Raw genomic sequence first — 5,400 nt, 5'->3', positions numbered from 1 at the left:
AGAAAGATCTACCAAGCAAACAGAAAACAAAAAAAAAAGCAGGGGTTGCAATCCTAGTCTCTGATAAAACAGACTTTAAACCAACAAAGATCAAAAGAGACAAAGAAGGCCATTACATAATGGTAAAAGGATCAATTCAACAAGAAGAGCTAACTATCCTAAATATATATGCACCCAATACAGGAGCACCCATATTCATAAAGCAAGTCCTTAGAGACTTACAAAGACACTTAGACTCCCATACAATAATAATGGGAGACTTTAACACCTCATTGTTAACATTAGACAGATCAACGAGACAGAAAGTTAACAAAGATATCCAGGAATTGAACTTAACTTTGCACCAACCGGACCTAATAGACATCTACAGAACTCTCCACCCCAAATCAACAGAATATACATTTTTCTCAGCACCACATCACACTTATTCCAAAATTGACCACATAGTTGGAAGTAAAGCACTCCTCAGCAAATGTAGGAGAACAGAAATTATAACAAACTGTCTCTCAGACCACAGTGCAATCAAACTAGAACTCAGGACTAAGATTAGCATTTTAAAACAACCTTTATTTCAATGCTTAATTTATGAAACAACCATATAATTCCCTTTTGGATTTAGTTAATGTTTACACATGGGATTTTTGCAAGATTAATTTTCACAATCTCTATAACTTGCTTAAACCTTCAGCTTTCTTATCTAACTTAAGACAATCTTTTATGACTAGGAAAAATGTACATTTCCATGCCTTCTTGTAATTTTTTCCTAGAAAATACATTCTACCGTTTTTTTGTTTTGTTTTGTTTTGTTTTTTTAGACGGAGTCTCGCTCTGTCACCCAGGCTGGAGTGCAGTGGCACGATCTCAGCTCACTGCAAGCTCTGCCTCCTGAGTTCATGCCATTCTCCTGCCTCAACCTCCCAAGTAGCTGGGACTACAGGCGCTCACCACCATGCCCAGCTAATTTTTTCTATTTTTTAGTAGAAACGGGGTTTCACCATGTTAGCCAGGATAGTCTCCATCTCCTGACCTCATATTCCACCCACCTCGGCCTCCCAAAGTGCTGGGATTACAGGCATGAGCCACTGTGCCTGGTCCATTCTACTGTTTTTACATGCCTTGCATATAAATTTATTTTTAGTAGTTTAAATTACATGTTATTGAAGTGGCTATGTTGTCTGGGGTAAATTCCCAGGGTTCATCATCTCACACTAGGAAAATTTAAGACACAGACACACACAAAGAGTTTAGGACTGGAGGTTTCATAAGCAGAAGAAAGAGAAAGGAAAACAACTCTTCTTCTAGTGACAGAGAGGGGACTTCGGAGAGGAAAAAAAAACTGGTCAGCGGTGAATGTACTGGATTTTATAGTCAGGCTTGAGAAGGCAGTGTCTGATTTACATAGGGCTCACAGATTGGTTCAATCACGTGTGACATTTACATAGCTCTCCGGGAAGGCTCTCACCCCACCCTAATCGTATTATGCAAATGAACTCTCCCCTGGGCCAGTGCCATCTTGTCTGCTTCTTACTGTACAGGTGGCTGACGGATAAGGGAAGATGGAGCTACCATTTTGAACATGTCTAGTCCCAGCTAGTTCTTTCCTGCCAGCATTCAGTCATGCAAGCTCCCAGTTTGCTTGTCTATGTCTGAGGCTCAACTTTACAGGCTGCTCTTTGTTAGAAAATTGTTTGGGCTGCTTTTCATTAAAAGGAAAACCTTACCAAGCATTTCCATACCCTCACTATCTGCCTAAGTAATTTCTTCTTAACTCTTGTATCACTATGGTGGTAACTTTTGGTAATTTTTAACTTTCATGTGAAACCTGGTAGGTTGTTTTGATTATGTATTAGGCGCAGATAAAGTCTGACTTTTTCCAGCATACTTAGGGGTGTGGTTAATTTTGTATGTCCCCAGGCCTTACCAAGTTGTAAAGCAGGTAGTTTACAACCTTGGAATATTTAGCAAACCTAGTATCTGACTTACATGATTTAGACCACCTATTTCCATGTTTATGATCCTTTTATTTTACCAATAATTCTTAAGACTATTTTTATTTCTTAAAGATTAAAGTCACATGAACTAAAAAGCATTACAGCTTTTTATTTTTTCCTTTAAAAATACTTGATTTAAGCACTCATTTTTCTTTAAGCCAATTGATTAGAGCTCCTTTTATAGACATTACACACAACATATATATACACAGACAGAAGATTCAGCACTTGTAAGATTTTGCATTTGCCAATTTATTAACTGGATTACTGGCTTCAGGGTAGAGCCCTTGGAGGAACAGGAAAGAATGCATTTTTAGGGCCTAATAAGCAGACACAGTTGAAGGCAAAGACAGATCCCCAAAATTAAGGGTGCCATTTTATACTGGATCTTGGATCCCCAAAAGGAGGGAGATACTACAGGAGGAGACAGAGCAGTGCTTCTACCATGCATATCATTGCAAGGCAACCCAAAGTCAGTCGGCTTGTTTTGTCGTTAGCCCATTCTCTATGGAGTCTCATCTCTTAATGGGGAGTAGGGATGTTTCCATATCTTCCAGGTGGACAAGAGCATGCTTCTCTGATTCAAATGTGCAAAGAGTTAAGTATCCCTCCATGAACACTATTAGTCATCCCTCAAATTATATTTCCTAACCATCAGACAACACAATGCAAAACAGAACAGAGCCTTTGATTTTGAGAGGGATCTATCTACTTTTACTTCCTAGGATTACATGAGGAAAACAGGGTTTGGTTTTGTTTGTTTGTTTGTTTTTTCCCCAAAATGGGATCTATGGTGCCTCCTCTGTTTTTCCCAAGGAGTCCCAGGCTACCAGAAGTTATCTTAGGGCCTCTCATGTGTGCATTAAGAGTGGAAAGACAAAAAAAATGGAGAAAAATATTTCAGTTGACTGAGAAGAAAAGAACCTTTTCCAGAAAAATAAGATCCAAGAAGAAAAAACATGAATGCTTTTTAAATATACCTATAACTTGGCTATCCATTTTTAATTAAGCTGAGCGCTTTTTAAGAAAATCCTTTTAAATCTTTTGTTACTCAACTTTAGCCACGCGAAGCAGTTAAGATTTTCAGCTTTTGAACTTTACAAACAGTAACCCCACAGGTGAAACCAACAAGCCTTAATTAGGTTATAACTTAACCTCGAGTGTATGAGGTATTTTCAAAGGGGTGGTAAGCAGCTTTTGAAACCATCGTTGCAAAATTGTGACTGAGACAGTGAAAGAGAGCCAACCCAAGTAACTCCCTCTTGCTTCAGCCTGCAAGCTGTCCTCACCCATCCCTGGGCATGGGCTGAGCCAACTTTGGGAGAACCCTGGTTTGCAGTTTATAGTTTAAAACAAAGATGATAACATCCCCTTCCTAAGGTATACTTCCCTCTTGCCTAGGGACCAGAGCAAGAAACTAGCCACAAGATTAGAAACCATGGCCTAGGAGTCACGCAGCTGGAGGTTATGACATTTTTGACTCTCCCTAAGCTGCTCTCAAGATCAACGCTTAAGATATTTTATAAACCCTGGCCTTGATGGATTGCCAGATTGATAAACTGGCTTATCTGATTTCGTGGCCCCCACCCAGGAACTGACTTAGCACAAGAAGACAGCCACCACTGTAAAACAGGGGAGACTAAAACAAAGTATTGCCACGTGGTTACAGGTCTTGTTTCCAAGGACATGAAACAAGATGGAGGCCTGTAGCCAAGTTTGTTACTGACGATTTTGTTGGGCTGGCTTGAATAGCAGTCTTAAGGGGTGCTGGCCCTGCATCCTAAGGTACCCTTTCTTTTGACAAAACCATGCAGAAAGACACACAAAGTACAATAGATGGCTACAGCTTAAGACCAACCGCACAAATCCTTTTTCATTAATTAAAACTTTATAAAGAATATCAACAATAATCCTTATTTCCACTTTTACCAGTTTGTTCAGGGAAAGAGAAGCCAAAAGCTCAACTAGTAAAAACACACACACACACACACACACACACACACACACACACACATCCCTACCTTTTACCCTTTTGTCAGCATGTCAGGCTTCTGGGTTCCCTTACCCCTAGCTCAACTCTAAGCCAAGCATTTTAAGGTTTGGAGAAATTAGCTCTTCCCAGGTTGGAAGAACATTATAAAAGAGGAGATAGAAGCCATTTTAAACCATGAAAGAGGTTTAAAATTACCACAGAAAAGTCTGGGAGTTCCAGTCAGGATTGTCAAGAGGTAGTGCCTCTCTTCCTATTGGGAATGGTGTTTCCTCTATTTCTTCATATTCCCTATTTTCTCCTTTCCCTTTTGGCCTGCTGTAGGAGACATATTGCTCATCTCTGAAATGCTCTTCTGCCTGCAGAGTTGCCTGTTTTTCAGTTACGGGTAGGGTTTGGTTTAGGAGCAGCGTAACATCACTTTATGAGAGGTTAAACACCTGAGTTAAATTTTGGAAAGCTTCTACATAACTATCAGGGTTGTCAGAAAATCAGCCTACATCTCCCTTTAGGTAAACTAAGGTCCTGTAATGATAAGGGAACTTCAGGGGACCCCAAGTCAGGGGGACCCTCAGATGGTTCCCCCAGAAGTTACATCTCCAATTCTGGGGAAACATTCTCTATAGGCCTGCCTGATATGACTGCTACAAGAGCTGGGTTGACTGTGCAGTACTTGCAAAGGTCTAGTAAGAAGGCTATGCCCTTGTGCCAAAGAAAATGAGCCGCTTTTTCTTCAAAGTTGCAGGGTTAAAGGAGTCCCTGTGCTTCCGGATGCCCCCCAGAAGGTGCAAGCTGAAGATGGTTTGTTACCGTTTAGAAAGAGAAGCAAGAAAAAGGCATCCCTTTTGTCTCCTTCCTTTTGGTGTGACCAAGGGTGGAGGAAAAGACAATGGGGGCGTCCCCTCTGCTGTTTTCCCTCCTTGGTTCCTAGGTCCTGGCACCTTGTTGAACATGCCACCCATGGTGGTCAGTGTGACCACCCCCAACCATGGAACCTGAGGAACTAAGCGATTGAGATTAGTCATGCTTACCCATGTGACTCTAGTCCTCTGCCTGTGATTTCCCTTTGACTTCCTACATTTGTGTGATCTGTGTGCCTCCCTGAAAAATAGATCTTGGGAAGGACTATGTAATAGTTGCCTTTGGAGCTGGGTGCAGTGGCTCACATCTGTAATCCTAGCACTTTGGGAGACCGAGTCAGGTGGGTCACCTGAGGTCAGGAGTTCGAGACCAACCTGGCCAACATGGCAAAACCCCATCTCTACTAAAAATACAAAAATTAGCCAGTCTTGGTGGCAGGCACCTATAATCCCAGCTACTCAGGAGGTTGAGGGGGGAGAATCACTTGAACCCAGGGGATGGAGGTTGCAGTGAGCCAAGATTGGGCCACTTCACCCCAGCCTGGGTGAAAGAGCAAAA

The sequence above is a fragment of the Mandrillus leucophaeus genome, unplaced genomic scaffold (assembly GCF_000951045.1).
Source record: "Mandrillus leucophaeus isolate KB7577 unplaced genomic scaffold, Mleu.le_1.0 Scaffold693, whole genome shotgun sequence".
Classification (NCBI taxonomy): Eukaryota; Metazoa; Chordata; class Mammalia; order Primates; family Cercopithecidae; genus Mandrillus; species Mandrillus leucophaeus.
Note: the sequence above shows the minus strand (reverse complement) of the source record.